Source organism: Numida meleagris, chromosome 1 (genome assembly GCF_002078875.1).
Source record: "Numida meleagris isolate 19003 breed g44 Domestic line chromosome 1, NumMel1.0, whole genome shotgun sequence".
In the NCBI taxonomy this organism is placed as follows: Eukaryota; Metazoa; Chordata; class Aves; order Galliformes; family Numididae; genus Numida; species Numida meleagris.
Window position 1 is genome coordinate 103,781,895 of NC_034409.1, and position 17,224 is coordinate 103,799,118.

Below are 17,224 nucleotides of genomic sequence, written 5' to 3' on the forward strand. Positions count from 1 at the left end.
GGCTCTGCAATCATTTCAGCTGAACATTTTGGACCTCTTCCCATCACTTGATCCTAATCATGAGTCTGCACCTGGTCCAGCTTTCTGTTTGGGACAATATGTTAAAAATTCATTGTTGCACTTCTTTTTTTTTTTCATTTAATTGACTTTTTCTTCCCCTCTGAGTTAAATGAATGCTTTATAGGATGAAAACTGAACAATGTCAATGGAATGAATTGTGGAGGAGAGCCAGAGGCACCACTCATATTTAGGAGAAAGTAGGAGTATCCAGCTGTATCCTGCTCACCCACTTTGATGTCTTTGGCTTAGAGAGTGACGTGTGATTCAGACCACCTACTCTCCAGGCCCTGGCTCCCTTGGTGGTCAGAGGGGAGAAGAAATCATGAACCCCACACAGCACACCTGTACCATGCCTCCTGCATCTTCCTTTGCCGACTGTGCAGGGAGCAGGTGTCTGGCAGCTCTGGACACTGTGTAGTTCCCTGTGTTTGTCCCTTACTTGATCTTTAGCACTGTTATATGGGCCTGTGTCCAACTGAGGCATCACGGGACATGGTTTGAGTGCACCTTGCTGTAAGTACTCTGTGTTTCTGTAAACATTTCTGAATAGGAATAGATGATGTGTTTGCTTCATCTACAAGCATTAGGCAGCATCAGGACATAGTTCACTTGGCCTAGAAGGACCAGGTCTGGAGCTGGATATGTCTGAGATAAATCCAGGCAGCACTTCAACTTTCTTAGATTATCTTAGGCTTTTCGTGTTGCTTTGTTTTAAACTCTGCTTGTTTTGTTTTCTTTTTCAAATGAGAAAGCCATTAGGAGATATGAAGAGGTTCAGAAAGCACAGCACTTCTGAGGTGATTAACACTTTATTCCTCAGACTTTGGATGTCAGTGGGGACTTTGATTTCTGTCTTAAGCATCTCCATGTACTTGCAAGCAGAGTGAGTGACAGAAATTTTATGGACCCCTCACTACAAGAAAGATATTGAGGCCCTGGAATGTGTCCAGAGAAGGGCAATGAAGCTGTGAGGGGTCTGGAGTGCAAGTCTGATGGGGAGCAGCTGAGGGAACTGGAGTTGTTCAGTCTGGAGAAGAGAAGGAGCAGGGGAGACCTCATCACTCTCTACAGCCACCTGAGAGGAGGTTGTGGTGAGGTGAGGGTCGGCCTTTCTCCCAGTTAACAGTGATAGGACGAGAGGTATGGCCTCAAATTGTGCCAGGGGAGGTTCAAGTTGGATATTTGGAAAAGTTTCTCAGAAAGAGCAGTGAGGCAGTGGCACAGGCTGCCCAGGGAGGTGGTGGAGTCACCATCCCTGGAGGTGTTCAAGAGCCGTGTGGATGTGGCACTGAGAGACATGGTCAGTGGACATGGTGGGCATGGGCTGAAGGTTGGACTTGGTGATCTCAGAGGTCTTTTCCAACCTTAATGATTCTATGGTTCTGTTCTATGGTTCTATTTTACATTGCTATAACTGCTACAGATTCCAAGACAACCCATAGTCAATGGCAGCTTATCTGCTAGGGCCTGCCCAGCTGCTGGTTATCATCCCTGTTGCATCTGGCTTTTCACAGTACATCTGTTTAGCATAAATAACTTTTTTTTATTGGAGTCCTATGGTACATCCAAACAATGAACAGAAGAAAAAAGAGAAACTGTAAATAAATTTTACAATGTCAGTAAGAGCATTCACATTAAGGGAAACTATTCTGAGTGAATGCCAGTTCTTAATAAATTGCTATTATTCTGGTGTTTTTACAAAGACCACAAGGAAAAAAAAAGAAGAAAAAACCCACAGAAATTGCTGAAAAATAGAAACACTGAATGTCAGTGCTCAGTCACTCCTTTTAATCATAATACTTCTAGGCTGTTCTTCTAACAAATCAAGTGCCAAGACTTCTTTTCTTTTGGTGTCTATCTGAAAAGCTAGTGGCATAAAACAAGACCATGACTCACCTGGCTGAGCTCCCTTTCCTGAATGCTCCCTGGAAGGCTGTATTTTAGCCTATATTACTAGCCCATGGTCTGAGCAGGCTTTCCGGAACCTTGAGGCTCTCCTGCATAGCTCAGAGCTCTGCAGAAATGGCTGTAGTGACTGTGAACCTGCAAGCTCAGCCTCCAGAACAGGTGAGCCCTCCTGCTGTTTCCCAGCTGATGTGTCACACTAAGAGGCAGCAACGCTTCTTAAGGACAGTAGGTTTTTCTAAGTATGCCCATGGTTTTCATTCACAGTTATTGACTTCATTTTCTTGGTGTAATTTCTTAGAAATGGGTCCTTACTGTCCACTAGCCCCTGAGGAACTCTGTTTGTTTTGGATTTTTTTTGTAGTGATCTGGCTATTTTGTGTTTACATCTTTTACAGCTCCTGTGGGTGTCACTTGCTTAATTCTTGCCTGTGGATATTCTGGGAAGCTGCTGCATTTCCTTGGGATTTCCACACCTGGAAGAGCTCTTTGCTGATAAAAGCCCTTGGCACCATAAGAACAGGGTAAGCAATGTGTGGCTGTGGAAATACAGATGCTTCACCTGGTTGGAAAATCAAGTGTTAGGCTGACTATGCCAGATGCTGGGTGAGGGTCATTTCCCAGCAGGGAGGAGCAGGGTAATACTGGAAACAATGCCAGAGGATCACAGAATCACAGAATTGTAGGGGTTGAAAGGGCCCTCTGGAGACCATTGACTCCAACCCCCTGCTAAAGCAGGTTCCCTACAGCAGGTCGCATGGGAAAGCATCCAAGCAGGTCCTGAATATCTCCAGAGAAGGAGACTCCACAGCCTATTCGGGCAGCCTGTTTTGGTGCTCTGTCACCCTCACAGCAAAGATGTCTTCCTCATGTTTTTATGGAACTTCCTGTGTAGGACGTGGCTCTCAAGTCACAGTGGTGCCATCACTTGTCCTTCAACAGTTTGCAAAGCTTCCAAATGCATTAACTGCAACAGGCAGTGCTTCCTTGTTGGGCAGGATTTGCTGGGCAATGTGGCTGTGCTTCTCTTTGGTAGTGTGGATGGCACTGAGCTCTGGGGACATCAGGCATCTACAGACCAGAAGAAGCCGGGCCTTGTTGCTGTGACACAGGCACTGGTAGGCCAGGACACTTTGAGGGGGGCCGTGCATTTGGAGCTGCACGCAGAAAGTCTGGAGTCCTACAGAAGAGGCAGTTTTGCCAGTGGTGGAGGCTGACAGGAGAGAGGACTTAACCCCCAAGAGCATTAGGGAGCTAGTGCTCCTGGCCATGGCTGGCTTTCCCCACAAGTTCACCCAGCCAAGGGAGCGGGCCCTGAGCCTGAACCAACTCTTTTGCCTTTTTGTACACCCCAGAAGTGCTTTTATAAAGAGATCAGGCCAGAGCCCAGTGAGCCAAAGGGAATTAGAAGCATTGTATGTGCTCACATGCTTGCTTCATGGGGCAATTTTAATGAGTAATTGATTGCTAATTATATGTGCTGCTTTGTGGTGAAACATCGTGGTACTTTGATATGGACCAGGAACTGAAAGTTGCAGTTGTGCTTATTTTTGAAAAACATTTGGCCTGCTGATCTGTATGGGGTATTTTGTGCCTGATTAATGTAATGTATTGTCTTGGGTGAGTGTTGATTTACTTGCTGAATTCAAGATCAATTTTAATGAAGCTCTTAGTGCGTGCTGGTTTGGGGACACAGGGTGCCATATTATTGGTTTGTTTAGATTGCTTACTGTTTTGTTAGATTTCAATAAGAAAATTTCTGGCATAGTGACAGCTTCCCACTTCCCTACAATTGAGCAGACAACAACAGAACTTAAACAGACAACAAACTTTATTAAACTCATATGTACATACATAACAAGTACAAACTTCGGAGCAAGCAAGTCTGACCTATTTGCCAACAGCAACAAGAAATGTGTTCTTTTTTAACTCCCAAACCAGGTGCAATTTGGGAAACAGCAACTGCAGCTGAAGAGTCAAGCTGGAAATTAGTTGGGAAAATAAAGTGCAGACATCGTGGAGGATATTAATACCGGCTCTGTTCTTCACCACTGCTGTGTTCCTCCACCCTTTCTTAACTCGCTTCTGGGGCAGGTCATAAAAGTCATCTTGGGGGAAGGATGGGGCAGGGCTCAGAATGCTGGGAAATGTCTTGCAGAACTCTGTATAATGAGGGCATGGAGCTGGGATGCTGCTGGACTTCCAGTGTCCTTGGTGTGCAACTAGCCGTGGCTCTTCAAGGTGCTGAGGCCTCCCCAGGCACTACAAATCCACTGCAGAAATATTCAAACACAGAAGGCTTGCAGTGGCACTGCAACCGTGACTACCTGTATCGATACAGCTGAAACTCTGGGATTTGTTTTTATTTCTTCAGCAGGATATGGCTGTGCCCCCTGGATCCACTGCTGCATGTTTGGAAGAATATCCTGCTTCAATAATGCAGAAGTTAACTAGGGCTTTGGAGCTGGTATTGGTTATGCTGGGAGCAGAGCAAGGGGAATAATTGCTTTCCAATTCCAGAGGAAACTAAAAGCGGATCCAACTTGAAGGGAGTGTTGTGTGGGAGGACACGCAGAGACGTGGGAACAAGGAGACTCAGGAATGCCGTTGGAGAACTTTTCCACTCCTAAAATGCATGGCCATGGTTAGACTTGGCTAGCAGTGAGGCAAATCATGGCATTCCTGGGACTGGAAAGCACCTGTGAGCCGTGCTCACCTTGGGTAATGTCACTTGGCCCCTCCAGTCTAGACAAGTGGGTGGTGCTGGCCAGTACATCAGCAACAGTTTTTTCTTATTCTGCAGAGAAGACACATACTAACTTGTCATGCTGTCTTTAATTTGATCTGGTGTGATAAACAAGTCCAACAGTTTAATGTCCCATGCAAAATAAATAAATAAAAAGCAATTATTATGTTCTTTGAGAGGAAAAAGCCATTTGCTTGTGTTAGCAAAACATGAATTGATGCTTAATGAGGTCCAAAGGACCACAGAATTTTCTACAGTATTGGCTCCCGCAATGCTGATGGGTTTTTATTTTTTATTTTTTTTGCAGAGAGATTTAGTAGCAGGTTGAGACAAAAGGATGCACAGCAGGCCTGTAACACCCTTCCTCTCCTGAGTAGTCTCTGTCAAGGGAATGGGTAAATGCCTTCAGAAGAGGACCACACTGAAGTTCTGGTGGTAGGTGAACAGCAGCACTTGCCAAGCAAGGCACCCCATTCAATCTGTTTTCAGTGATTTAAAACTGAACTAGAAAATGTGAATCCAGGCAGGAGCTTGGCATTTAAATTAACCACTTGAGATGACTGAGCTTTTTTTTTTTCTTAAATACAATTTAAAAAATTATAATCCTGAGGGATGTGAAAAGAGTTAGAGCATAGAGATGGCCTGAAAACAGAGTCCTTTCATATGCTGCTTGACATTTGAGTAATTCTTCAAGCAGCATTTTAAATTTCTTTTTAAATGTAGAGCTTTCTTAGCCAAGTTTGCAGCACAAGAAGGCTGGAATTTAATCTTTTCAACATACATTGACTTGGTGTAGAGATAGCTCTTTCCTGTATGCTCATGCTGCTGCTAATATACACATATCCTTACATGGCATGAAGCCTAGGAAATACCAGGGTTAGAAATGTCACCAATGATGCATTAACTGAAACATTTGGCTAAGTTATGAATTCACATGATCTTGAATGAAAAGGATAGAAGAGGTCTACTCCAAAAGTAATGCCTCCTATTTTATCATGTTGGTCCATGATGTCAGAGGCAGATGTTGCCGATATGGCAGTAGAGATTTAACCTTCCCACCCATATTCCATTGCATGTTGTTGCCATGTGACAAATGGCAGCAGAGGGGCACTCTGACAAAATGACATCTGACATGGAAGCGTATGAAGCAAAGATGTGTCACTGAATTCCTCCATGCAGAAAAAATGGCACCCACTGACATTCATTGACACTTGCTGAACATTGATGGTGACCAAACAGTGGATGTGAGCACAGTGAGGGGTGAGTGGTGCATTTCAGTAGTGGTGACAGTGATATGAAAGACAAGCCACGTTCTGAATGTCCATGCACATTTTTATGAGCATGGCGTGCAGGTTTTTGTTCATCAGTGGTGAAAATGCACAACTAATGGTGGTGCCTGTGTTGACAAATAGCGTTTTGTAGCTGAAAATTTGCTCCATCAAATAGTGTTATTGTGTTCTTTGTATCTGTTGTAGTTTCCATGGGAATAAATAGGAGGTATTATTTTCAGAGTGACCTACACATATATAGAGAAAATTGGAGTCTAATATACTTTGTATGTATTCATACTATAGGATATATACATAGCATATATAAAATTAAAAGTGCATTTACATGTGTTTACAACGATAACTTGCTTCATGATTAAACAGATTAGAAAGAAATCGGTGCAAATTTTCTTGTTAATCAGCAGTGATTTGAAATATTAATTAATGTAATAAATACATATATTAAAAGCAGAAAGCTGACTTAAGACTAAAGTTGTTGACCTGGGCCTCAAGAGCTCTGTCTCCATTTCCATTTCCCTTCACTGTTGGATTCTTCCTGTTTGACTGCTGATTGTGTCAGTTCAGCATTTGAGTATCTGCCTGTTGGTAAAATCAGTGGCAGGTTGTATTCTTTGTGGGTGCTACCAGGGAGTGCAGGAGTGAAGAACTTTCAAGTGGTTACCCAGAACTTAATGGTCTGAGATAGCTACAGAGCATTTAGCCTAGAGAAGTTGATGTTCTTGCTCTTCAGACACCTAAATCATTTCCTTTGGCACCAGTGACAATAAAGGCACCTCTCCACCACCATATGACCATTGTGCATGCACCAGGGTGCTGCACCTCTCTCCTACGCAGTGTCTCAAGGCAGCTAAGCTCCCTAGCCAAAGCCAAAGCTCCTCAATAGGAGTCACAGTTTCAGAACTCTAAAGGGCTGCCATACATCTGTTATTTTTGTTATTATTTGTGGTTTATTTTTCCATCTGGATATGCCTCTCTTCTTTTCCCATCTGGAAATGCTGACTTGGCAGGTTCTGAATTTTCCTGAGAGCTTCCAGCTGCCTTGACGGCCAGAAGGTGCTGCTTTATTTTAACAGTGTGATCATAGAACAGGTCAGCACAAGAGCTCCTTGTCTTTATTCGTCAAAATCATGGTTTTGTTTTGTTTTTTTTCCTTCTGCACTGACTCCGTGTAAGCTGTGTGGTATATCTCTGTCACTTCGGGGTGAACTGGATGAACCTACTGCTTACATTCTGCATGTAAGTGCAAAGTTGAGCACGCCTTGCTGTCAAGTACTGAGTGGATGATGAGGCATCTCTGTCTCACATTGATAACTCTAATACACCCGGTCAGTGGCCCTGCATCTCTGTTCAGTGCACAGGGCACAGAAAACATCTGGGATATGGGGACAGATGTCCTATTTGTGTTCTGCTTGAGCCCAGGCATACAGCTCTGCTCCTCTGAGACTCATTTAATTTGCTTTCAAGGCCACTTCCCAGAGCCATTTAATTGTCCCCAGGCTCTCTGTGAGGATCCTGTATGCCCAGGCACTGGGGTCTCAGCATGGGGGAGCCCACAAGCTGTCAGGGCCTCTCAAGGCTAGATGTGACCACAGGGAGTGGCAACATGCCAGGGTTTGGCCATATGAACAGTAAGCGCATGCTGTGCCAAGTGTCCCTTGTGATCAAGTATGAAAATGCTCCCATCCTTGGCTTCCTCCTTTCCTCCACAGTGGAGTGCCCTTTTGTCTTGGAGGCTGCAGCTCCAAGTAGCCCACCCAAAGGTCCCACCAGTAAGCTGGGTGGTCAGAGCCTCTTACAAGAGTCATTGTCTGGTTCTGCTCACATGCTTTAAGCTCCAAGTCTATTCTTTTTCTCCTTATCTGATCACAGGCCCCCAGTGGTGCATTTTGTGTCACATATAAATTTAGAGAAAATAAATAATTTGTTTTGTTGAAAAGCAACCCATGGTAGACTCATTGCCTCTTCCTCTTTCAATCTGCACTTGCTCACAGTGCCCTCCTGGCCCCTGCATGCTTTCCGCTCCATCAGCGTGAGCAAACATCTTCATTTTTATCAGCATTTAAGACCCACTGCTAACTCTCTCACCAACACACCATCAGTGCACTGGGGGAGAGCAGAAGAATGTAATTCAGGGCTACGATACAGCAGTATGCTGGGAGGAGATGCTCTGATTGTTGTGGTGTGCCAGCAAGATGCTGGCAGCTGTGCATCATCTACCAAAGCAAGTAGCCCTTCTGGCATTCAGTTGTACTGCCGGTGCTGTAACATGAGGATATTGTCACAAGAGGTGTTTTGCAGGCTTCAGTTGCAGTATCTAAAGGCGTATCTAAAGGGGGGGCTGTAAGAAATAAGGGGACGGACTCTTTAGCAGGGTCTGCTGTGATAGTGTAAGGAGAAATGGTTTCAAACTAAGAGGGGACATTTAGATTGCATATAAGGAAGAAGCTTTTTACAATAAGGGTGGTGAGGCACTGGAATGGGTTGTTCAGAGAAGTGGTGGATGCCCCATCCATAGAGACATCCAAGGTCAGGCTGGACGGGGCTCTGAGCACCTGATGGAGCTGTAGGTGTCCCTGCTCATTGCAGGGGGTTGGACCAGACGGCCTTTAAAAGTCTCTTCCAACTCAAATGATTCTATGATTCTATGAAGGTATCAGCTGCACTGCAGGCATTTGCCACTTGAAGCAGGGTGGTGATCTCAGGTACACTGGTGTCCCAGATTTTTGCTAATGTTTCTGTGGTGTTGCCAGTCTCTGGATGTGGCTCATGAGAGTTGTTAAGGAAACTCAGGCCTGTGGGGAACAATCTAGTAACTCAGGTACTGTTGTCTGAGGAAAACACTTTAACCAGTGTGCAGAAAACAAGTAATGCAAACATCTGGCAATTAACTGACAAATTCACCAAGTTGATGTTTTTTAGATTTCTTTTTTTGATACTGGTAAAATTACTTCCCTCTCATAATCTTTTCAGGTGATGAAAATAGTGGGACACTTGGCTGCAGTTTGGATTTGGCACTTAGAAAAGCCAGTGTTTGTAGTAGCTGTCTGCCTTCAGATTCAGCTCCCAGCAGACTCACCTCTCTGCTTTCATAGAATCATAGAATCAATAAGGTTGGAAAAGACCATTAGGATCACCAAGTCCAGCTGTCAGCCCACCCCCACCATGCCCACTGACCATATCCCTCAGTGCCTCATCCACACGGTTCCTGAACACCTCCAGGAACGGTGACTCCACCACCTCCCTGGGCAGCCTGTGCCACTGCCTTACCAAGGTATTGGTGCTTTTTTACAAGGTGTATGTTCCATTGTGCATGGCAAGCTGGATAGATGTGGTTCAGCTGTTCCTCTGTTGTTTCACCCGGTCACATCCCAGCCATTGCTAACTGGGAAAACTCAGCTCATTTAGCTCCCATGGACATCACCTTTGAATCCTGTCCATGTGAGCTTGAAACATCAGTGGATTTTGTTTAATAGGGAAACAAGAGCAGAGATTGACTAAAGTACTTTTTATCCCCTGTTTGTAAATGCACATACACTGGTGAATGTGAGATTGGACTGGGATTGGCCCCTCTTTGTCTTTTTCTTCATCCACATCCCCTCTGCCCCTGACTCCTGCAAAGTCTCTTTGTTGGCATGCCAACCGTTGTTTCCCGGCACTCTTCCCTTAGAAATCCCTGCTAAGTGCATACTGTTGTCTCTCAAAGAAGATATGAGTGCGGCAATGGGCAGTTATGGGGAATGCATAAATGCACGGCAACTCATTAGCTAGGGCTTTTTGCAAACAATTTTCAACTTTATCTTTGGTTACTTCATCTGAAGGAAAGGTCAAAGGAAGGCACAGAGAGAAGAGTGTAAAAGGTGGGGAGACTTTGTGCTGCATTGAGGAATCCTCTGTGACTTGCTTGTTGTGTAAGCCCATCAGATGGAGGGGGGGGGAATAAAGAAAAGAATTTTCTTCTCAGCATGTGCTGGGACCCAGCACTGCAAATAAATTCATTGTTAGTTGAAGTCAGTGTTTTGGTTTCTCCCTTCCTTTGTGAGATGCTGTAGAGGAAGCAGATTAAAGATTGCCAGCTTTCTGGCAAAATATACTGATGGCATCCGAATGACTTCATTATAGTCTCTAAATGAGCTAACAGACTAATAATGTGTTCAGGAAAAAATACACATTATGAACATGCACACAGGTGTAGAGTTAACCCCTTCTTTGGCACCCTTTGCTTTGAATCCAGCTACTGCAGCTTAAGCCACAATTCAGTGCTCTGCTAGCTGAGCAGCAAAGGATTTAATTCAACAGCTGCGTGCCAACGAACTGCAGCTGTATTTTCTTTTGAGTTCATCTACAATGCAAAGAACGTGGCAGCTGTTTGTTTGTTTGCTTGCTTGCCTGGTTGTGGCTGAGAATGCTGCTGCTAGGTGGAAATGCCAGCACAGTGATGCAGAGGCTCTGCGAGGCCATACAACTCAAATCTTTGATTTAAAATGCTTTCAGAAGTGACTTATACCTCACATGCCTGTTTTGATTATCCCTTATTGCTTTATGTGCTGTGTAATGCTTGAGGTTTTCTGGGTTTAATAACAGTAATGATATTGTGTTTCCAGAATGAGCCCATGGATACACAGGATGCCCTGCAATGTGCTCAACAAGGCCCAAATTTTCAGAATGTGTGGGACTTCTATTGTGTGTGAAGATCAACTATCAAGAACTCGTTCAGACATCTCTGATATGGGTCAGAAAACTGGGCTGTACCTGTCAGGTCATTGTCCTGCACAAGGATAGATACTATCCAGGTACCTGTGCTGTATGGTAGAGTACATTCATGTAGTGAGGTTATCTGCAATGTCTGTCAGCTTTGCTACTCAGGTCTCACTGCATCTGCCAGAGGTCCAGAAATCCAAACAAATGTAGGAAGTCCTGAAAATGTCCTGAAATATCCTAAAAATAGGCAGAATTTCCAGACGGAAGAAGAGCAGGGGTTCAGGAAAACATGTGAGCAAAGCTGTCTTTAATGTAAGCTATCTTTAATGTACAGAAATGGCTATTCTGTGCCATGAATTTTTGAACTTATAAATCCTGCTTTCTGATGGGATATATCCAGAGACTGACTTTGGTATGTAGGAAGATGAAATGTCTGATGGAAGCTCTTATTTCATTGTGATCATTTATGTGGCCTCTTCTCTCTCATATGATGTTTAACAGAGGATGATTTAATACTGCAGCCCATGGATGGTGTGTCAAGGTAAAGACTCATCAAGGGTCTCAGTCTTCTGCTTGCCCTCTATTTTCATGAACTGTATAGGAGTGTTGTGTTTTTGAGATGCCTGTTCAACTGCCAGATGTCCAGATGTGGCTGAACTTAGTCACTGGATGCAGAAGTTATGAAAGGAGGACAAGAGATGGACACTCAACCTATACACTGGGTCTTACTCCTTACAACATGTAAAGTATCTGTCCACACTGTTCTAATGGAGAGTTGCTTCTCTCCCTCATTCTTGCAGCATCATATTCGGTGACAAGTCATCTCTCACCTGCCTTGTTTTCAAATGATAATCTGAGAGCTTTAATTGGTGTTCTTTCTGCTTTCCCGCATAGTGCTTCCTACATGGATCAGTGTCCCAGGAAAACCTGCAAAGTCACTTCATGACTCCTTTTCAGATTCTTCTTCCCTGGGCTTCTGTGACAGCAGTACACAATGCTCACTTTGGTGAATAAGCTGAGAACACCTTTGGAGCTAGACTGCAGAGCCTGGGGTCTAGTGGGAATGCTTCAAAGTGGAGGAAAATTTTCCTATAGCAGAAATATCGCTTCAGTCATTTTATTGGTCAAAGCCATGTTAGACAGCCCTCAGCAATGGCAAATTGCAATGAGGTAGTCTGTGAGCTTGATCTATGCTGCTTTACCATGCTCTGTGCTGTACTTGCCAGAACTGGTGACTATATGCAGATGTATGTGTAAGACAAGACATCTGGGATTGGTTTATAAACAGTATATAATGAGCAGTTCTTCTGTAAAACAAGCTCTTGTTTATGTAGGACTGCATCACCACTGCATCTTATTTTTAGGATTTCTGTGAGAAGTGGGCAGTTGCCTTCAGCAAGCACATAAGAAGCCTGGCTGTTTGGTGAAAAATGGAAAACAGATAGAGGAGCTTTTTGATTGAAGGTGAAATAAAAGCTATGAGTGGCTATTATCCGTATCTCCTATTCCTCTGAGTTTGCAATAAAGCAGTCTCGGGGGTGTTAAAAGCTGTTGAGCTGGCACGAATGATTCTTTAGATAGCGTTCTGTTTAAGCCTTCACTCCTTTCAAGCTATTTTCTTGCTTTAAAACTGCTTTATAATGTATGTAGTTTAGGAGCTATTTGCAACAAGCAGAGAACTCAGGCTGCATGCAGATAGCATTCTTGATACAACAAAGTCACCTTAGAAGAACATAAGGATTTTCTTTGTAGATGCAAGGGTATTCTTTAGAAGGAACTCTATTAAAACAGATAATGTCCCTAAAAAGCAGAGAATCATTTTCTGCTGCCATTGAACACATTCAGGCCATTTCAGACATATTCAGGTATCTGGCAATCTGAGGGCACGTGGAAAGTGGTGACCCGTGTGCTTTAGTTAATCACTAAAATGACTGGGAGCGAGCCTGAATGTAAGTGGCCAATAGCCTGGACTGATTTTATGGGAGCAGCCCAAACTCATACCAGACAGAGATCTGGCCATGAAGACTTAGTCCATAGCCATTGATTGCTCAATTGTTTTTCCTATTTGCTGCCAGGTCTTGAAGAAGCTGGTGGTGAGATCTTGTTCTCAGTTCATGGCTGCAACGTGGGTGCGATGTAGACTTAATGGCTCACATCTTCCTCTTTTTCTGGTATTTTTCCCTGAACTGTAGAGGAAAAGTATAGCACACAATGCATCAGCTTCGTGTTCCAATACCGTGAATGTTTTATGGAGACAAGCCAGCTTTGTTCCCAGTAGCATTTTTGAATAGGATTTGGATGCAGAGTGTTCCTATAGGAACAACTAATATGTCACCTGGAAGAGCAGCTGGTTTGCAGGCATTTGCAGCTACTGAGCAGTTCAGTGCCAGAAGGGAAGAGCACGGCACTCATAAAGTGCCTTGCCTTCATAGGCAAGACATAGTATAAGGCTTAGCAGCAGTTGGCTTTGCATGGTCTTACCACCTTTCTGTTTGTCTACTCTAAAGGTAAAACCTGTCACCAGCATGGAGAACATATTCATCAGTGAACATTTATTGACAGGAAAACAATTGAAGGAACTGAACACTTTCCAAAAACAATAAGTGGGCTATAAAGAAGGTATATTTGATGGCTAAAATTCCACTTGTTACTGTGCAACACCCCTTGTAAGGATACAACACCCAGCAGAAGTATGCAGGAGTTAGTGGGAACAAGACTGTGCATGTAGGAGAAAATAAAATGATCTTGTAACAAGCTATAATGCAATCCTAACTCCTTTGATGGTGATGCATAAACTTCCACTAATTCTGAATAAGTTTGGATGGGGCCTAGAGCAAGTATAAGATAAGCAGTACGGGGAATCCAGGTTCTAGCAATAAAATCAGCTATTTTCTTGGAACTGGTGTTCTTTTTGGGTAAGGCTTCTTATTGCTTTGTGGTTTAACACCAATAGGCATTAGGTGAAAATGATTTCATCCTTGTTGGACTACTGTAGAAATGAAAAACATTATTCATACAGATGAGGATAGGACAGATACTTAAGCACAATTACATGCTTCCACTGAGATGAAAAAACAGAAGTGACCTGAATTAATACTGTGAGTGTTAGGATGGTATGAAGGAAAGCGAGAAAGCTGAAAGAAGACCTAGAGGTACAAAAGAGGATATACTTTACAGGGTATGGTTTAAAAAAGAAATGAAGAACCCAATGAAACCTGGCAGAGGACTGGGAAGATGGCTGGTGAGGGGGAGTCTCAGAAAAGATTCAGAAGGGAAAGAGAAACTGAAACATTGTTTGGAGAATATGGGACATCTGTGACAGTTCCCTGCTGATTATACACTGTTAAAAATGGCAAGTCACTGGCTGCTTTCTATGTTTGATATTTAGAGGAGATTCTGCATTTTGTCTCTCAGCATTCTTTTTCTGCCTCCCTTGGACTGGCATAACTCTGTAATAAAGTCACAAGACATCCTTCTAAAGAAAACAAAGACTGAGGGCTTTCTGTTGTTTTTGCCCGGTTATTTATTTATTTTTTCCAGAAAGAGCCTAGCGTTGACCTAAGGCTGTTCCCAGTGAAGTCAGTGGTGAAGTTCCTACCGACATTTCATTAGAGGAGGCTTGTAGTGTCATGGAGGCTTTTTGAAAACTCTGCCCTCTGCATGCAAGACAAATCAAAAGCAAACAATAAAAAACGGATCCTGCAGATGAATTAGTTTCTCTCACCTTTTCTGGGCCAGAAATGGTAGGACACGTGCAATCAAAAGTCATGGAGTCTGTCAGAGTTTTCCAGTGTTTTCTGATCAATGAACCCTGGCAATTTTTTTAACGTAGATGAAATACAGCATAAGCATACTGTCAGCCGTGCTTCCCAGTCACTTTTGCCAGATCCCGTGTAAGCGCTTTACACACTGTTACTGGCCTTTAGGCCAGAGGATGACCAGTGCTAATTCAGAGACTCTCTCATGGCTTTTCCCCTTAGGCAGTGCAACAGGGCATGCTGCCGACCCATACTAAACCAGTACCCCCAGATCCCTTTCTGTGGGGCTGCTCTCCAGCCTCTCGTCCCTCTGTCGGCATAGATATCCAGAGTTGACCCAGCCTAAGTGCAGAATCTAGCATTTGCTCTTGTTAAACTTCATGCAGTTGATGAGTGCCTCCTATTTGTCATGGTCTCTCTGCAAGATCTCTGCCCCTAGAGAGGGAGCCAACAGCTCCTCCTCATTTAGTATCATCTGCATTCAAGTATACATTCAAGTCCTGCTTTCAGGTCATTTATGAAGATATTGAAGAGAGCTAACCATAAAATGGAGCCCTGCAGAACCCCACTGGTGACTGCCTGCCAGCCTAATGTAACCCCATTTACTACAACCCTTTGAGATTAACTCATCAGCCAATTGTTCACCCATCATATTATGTATCTACCTAGCTGCATGCTGGACATTTTGTCCAAAAGGATCTTTGCTTTAAGGTCTAATTCAAGAGATTAGTAAAATGAAAGATGTTTCTCCTAGAACAGCTGCAGTATGGACTTCAGCTTAAATGGTAAGACATGTTGCTTTAATCCCTTGTGCCCACCTCCCTTCACCCCACATATTTCTGACTTACTGTGAGGTTTTCTTGTGGCTTTGTCCAGGAGTTTTCAAGTCCGTTCATCTCCCAGATGACAAATTTTCTTATTCAAATACTTGGGACTGCAGTAACCATGATGCCAGTATCTTCTTCTTTTTTTTTTTTTACTTTGCATGTGCTTACACTGTACTGTTGTTTTCTTTTCCTGCTCTCTTCTGAACCTCCTGTCTTCTACTTACACCCCAAGGTGCTCTGCCAGGTCATGAGGTTCTTTCCCAAATTATGCTTCCATTAATGCTGGCAGCTACCTTCTCCTAGAAAGTCAAGATGCCACCTATTAACTGAGTGACAGTAACTTCTTCCCATGTGAGGTCAGAGGGTGTTGCTCTGGCTGAGATCAGGTCTCACTGGGAAGCCAGGAGACTGAGCATTGTCTTATGACCTAAGAACCAGAGACTTCACATTTAGAGCATCCTAGTGAACCCAGAACTTGCCCCCATGCCAGCCATGATAACAACCTTGTGTGCTTCTCCCTAATGTTGCGTACCCCTTTTTCAGGTTTGAGGATCTCTAGTTTTTTTTGGCAGGAGCCAACCACTTGAGATCACACCAAACTGATACCTTATTTAAAGACTCTATAATGGGATTCCTCTGGATGAACTGTGGGGACCATTTCTGGTAGGGGAGTGTCTGTTTCGGAGGGTGGGGTGCATCTGACTTCATTTCCCCTTGAAGTTTTCAGGTTAGTGCTTGCACACAGTGAGACGCTTGAGATGAGATCTCATCCACAGTTGTTCATTTTACTATTCTATTAAAAAAATAAAATGGGGGAATTTTCTAGATTCCATCCAATCCATAATAACTTTTGAAAAGTTAATTTGCTGCAGCTGCTTTATAACTTCTCCTAAGGCCACAACTCAACATGATTACACAACCGCAGTAACTTTTATGGCTGAGTGGAAACACTATCTTGGTTTTTTTGTTCTACAAAAGCCAATATTTGGTTTAAAGATTCCCTTGGATTTTTAATCCACTTTGCTAGGAAATCTCACTCACCACCAGTATTTTGAGATACTTCACCTGCTTTCATACTTGCTTCTTACCACATATTCACCAGGTCTAATGAATACTGGAAAAAATGACAGCCCTCCGTCCTCCAGGGGAAGTTTCTGAACATGAAATACGTCATATTCAAATCTTTTGTTAGGCTCTACCTCGCAGGTCTTTATGGGGACTCAGCTTACGTACTTTATTCCTTTTTCCTGATAACCCCCTCCTGTGTGAGAACAGTGTCAAACATAGCATCCAGCTGGCCGGCCTCTGGGTATGCTAATAAAAGTTCTGCTTCTCCAATCATCCAGCTTTGCCCGGGGAGTCTGTCAGCAAAAATAAAAAGGATATTTCTATTTAAATACCATACAGTGTCTGCACATTGGAAATGTTTTTACCGTGGTAGCGTACATGCCACTACCAATAATGGTGTATTGTTGTTATATGTTGGCTGCTAAAATTCAGCCAGGACTAAAAATTGCCATAGAAAGTCCTAGCCTAGAAGGTATTTGTTTGTTTTGACAGGTTATTTAAAACAGGGAAAGAAAAATAATTAGTGGTTTTGGACTTCTACCTTGCATTTTTCTGTTCAAAAAGGTCTTAGATTATATTTGATGGTGACTGGATCCTAACAGAAGGCTTATATCTTGGGAAGGAGTGGGACTGAAGAACTAGCAGGCAAATTCTGAGGCTCCTTTTTATAGGAAAAAAATGCTAGTTCATTTTCAAGGTGAGAACAACTGCTACAGCTTTCTGCCCAGCAAGTGTTGAGTTTACGCCACTAAAAATACAAAAGGGATATTCGATGACAATTCAAAATCAAGTATAATTACAGAGGCGTAATAAACATTAGTACAAACAATCATTTTTGCATTTCTCTGTTTGGATAAGGGATTAAAACATTTC

At 43.3% G+C, this 17,224-nt stretch overlaps 1 long non-coding RNA gene across 4 annotated transcripts in view; it reads left to right on the forward strand.

Moving 5' to 3' along the window:
- LOC110402625 overlaps window positions 1-16,724 on the forward strand; it is a 58,809-nt gene extending 42,085 nt beyond the window's left edge. For 3 of the 4 annotated variants that reach the window (XR_002441212.1, XR_002441210.1, XR_002441213.1), the window contains 4 exons: window positions 2,364-2,489; window positions 5,019-5,146; window positions 7,174-7,236; window positions 10,602-16,724. This is a non-coding gene — a long non-coding RNA (uncharacterized LOC110402625). The remainder of the gene's footprint in view (window positions 1-2,363; window positions 2,490-5,018; window positions 5,147-7,173; window positions 7,237-10,601) is intronic. The other variant, XR_002441211.1, reaches the window with a different exon arrangement.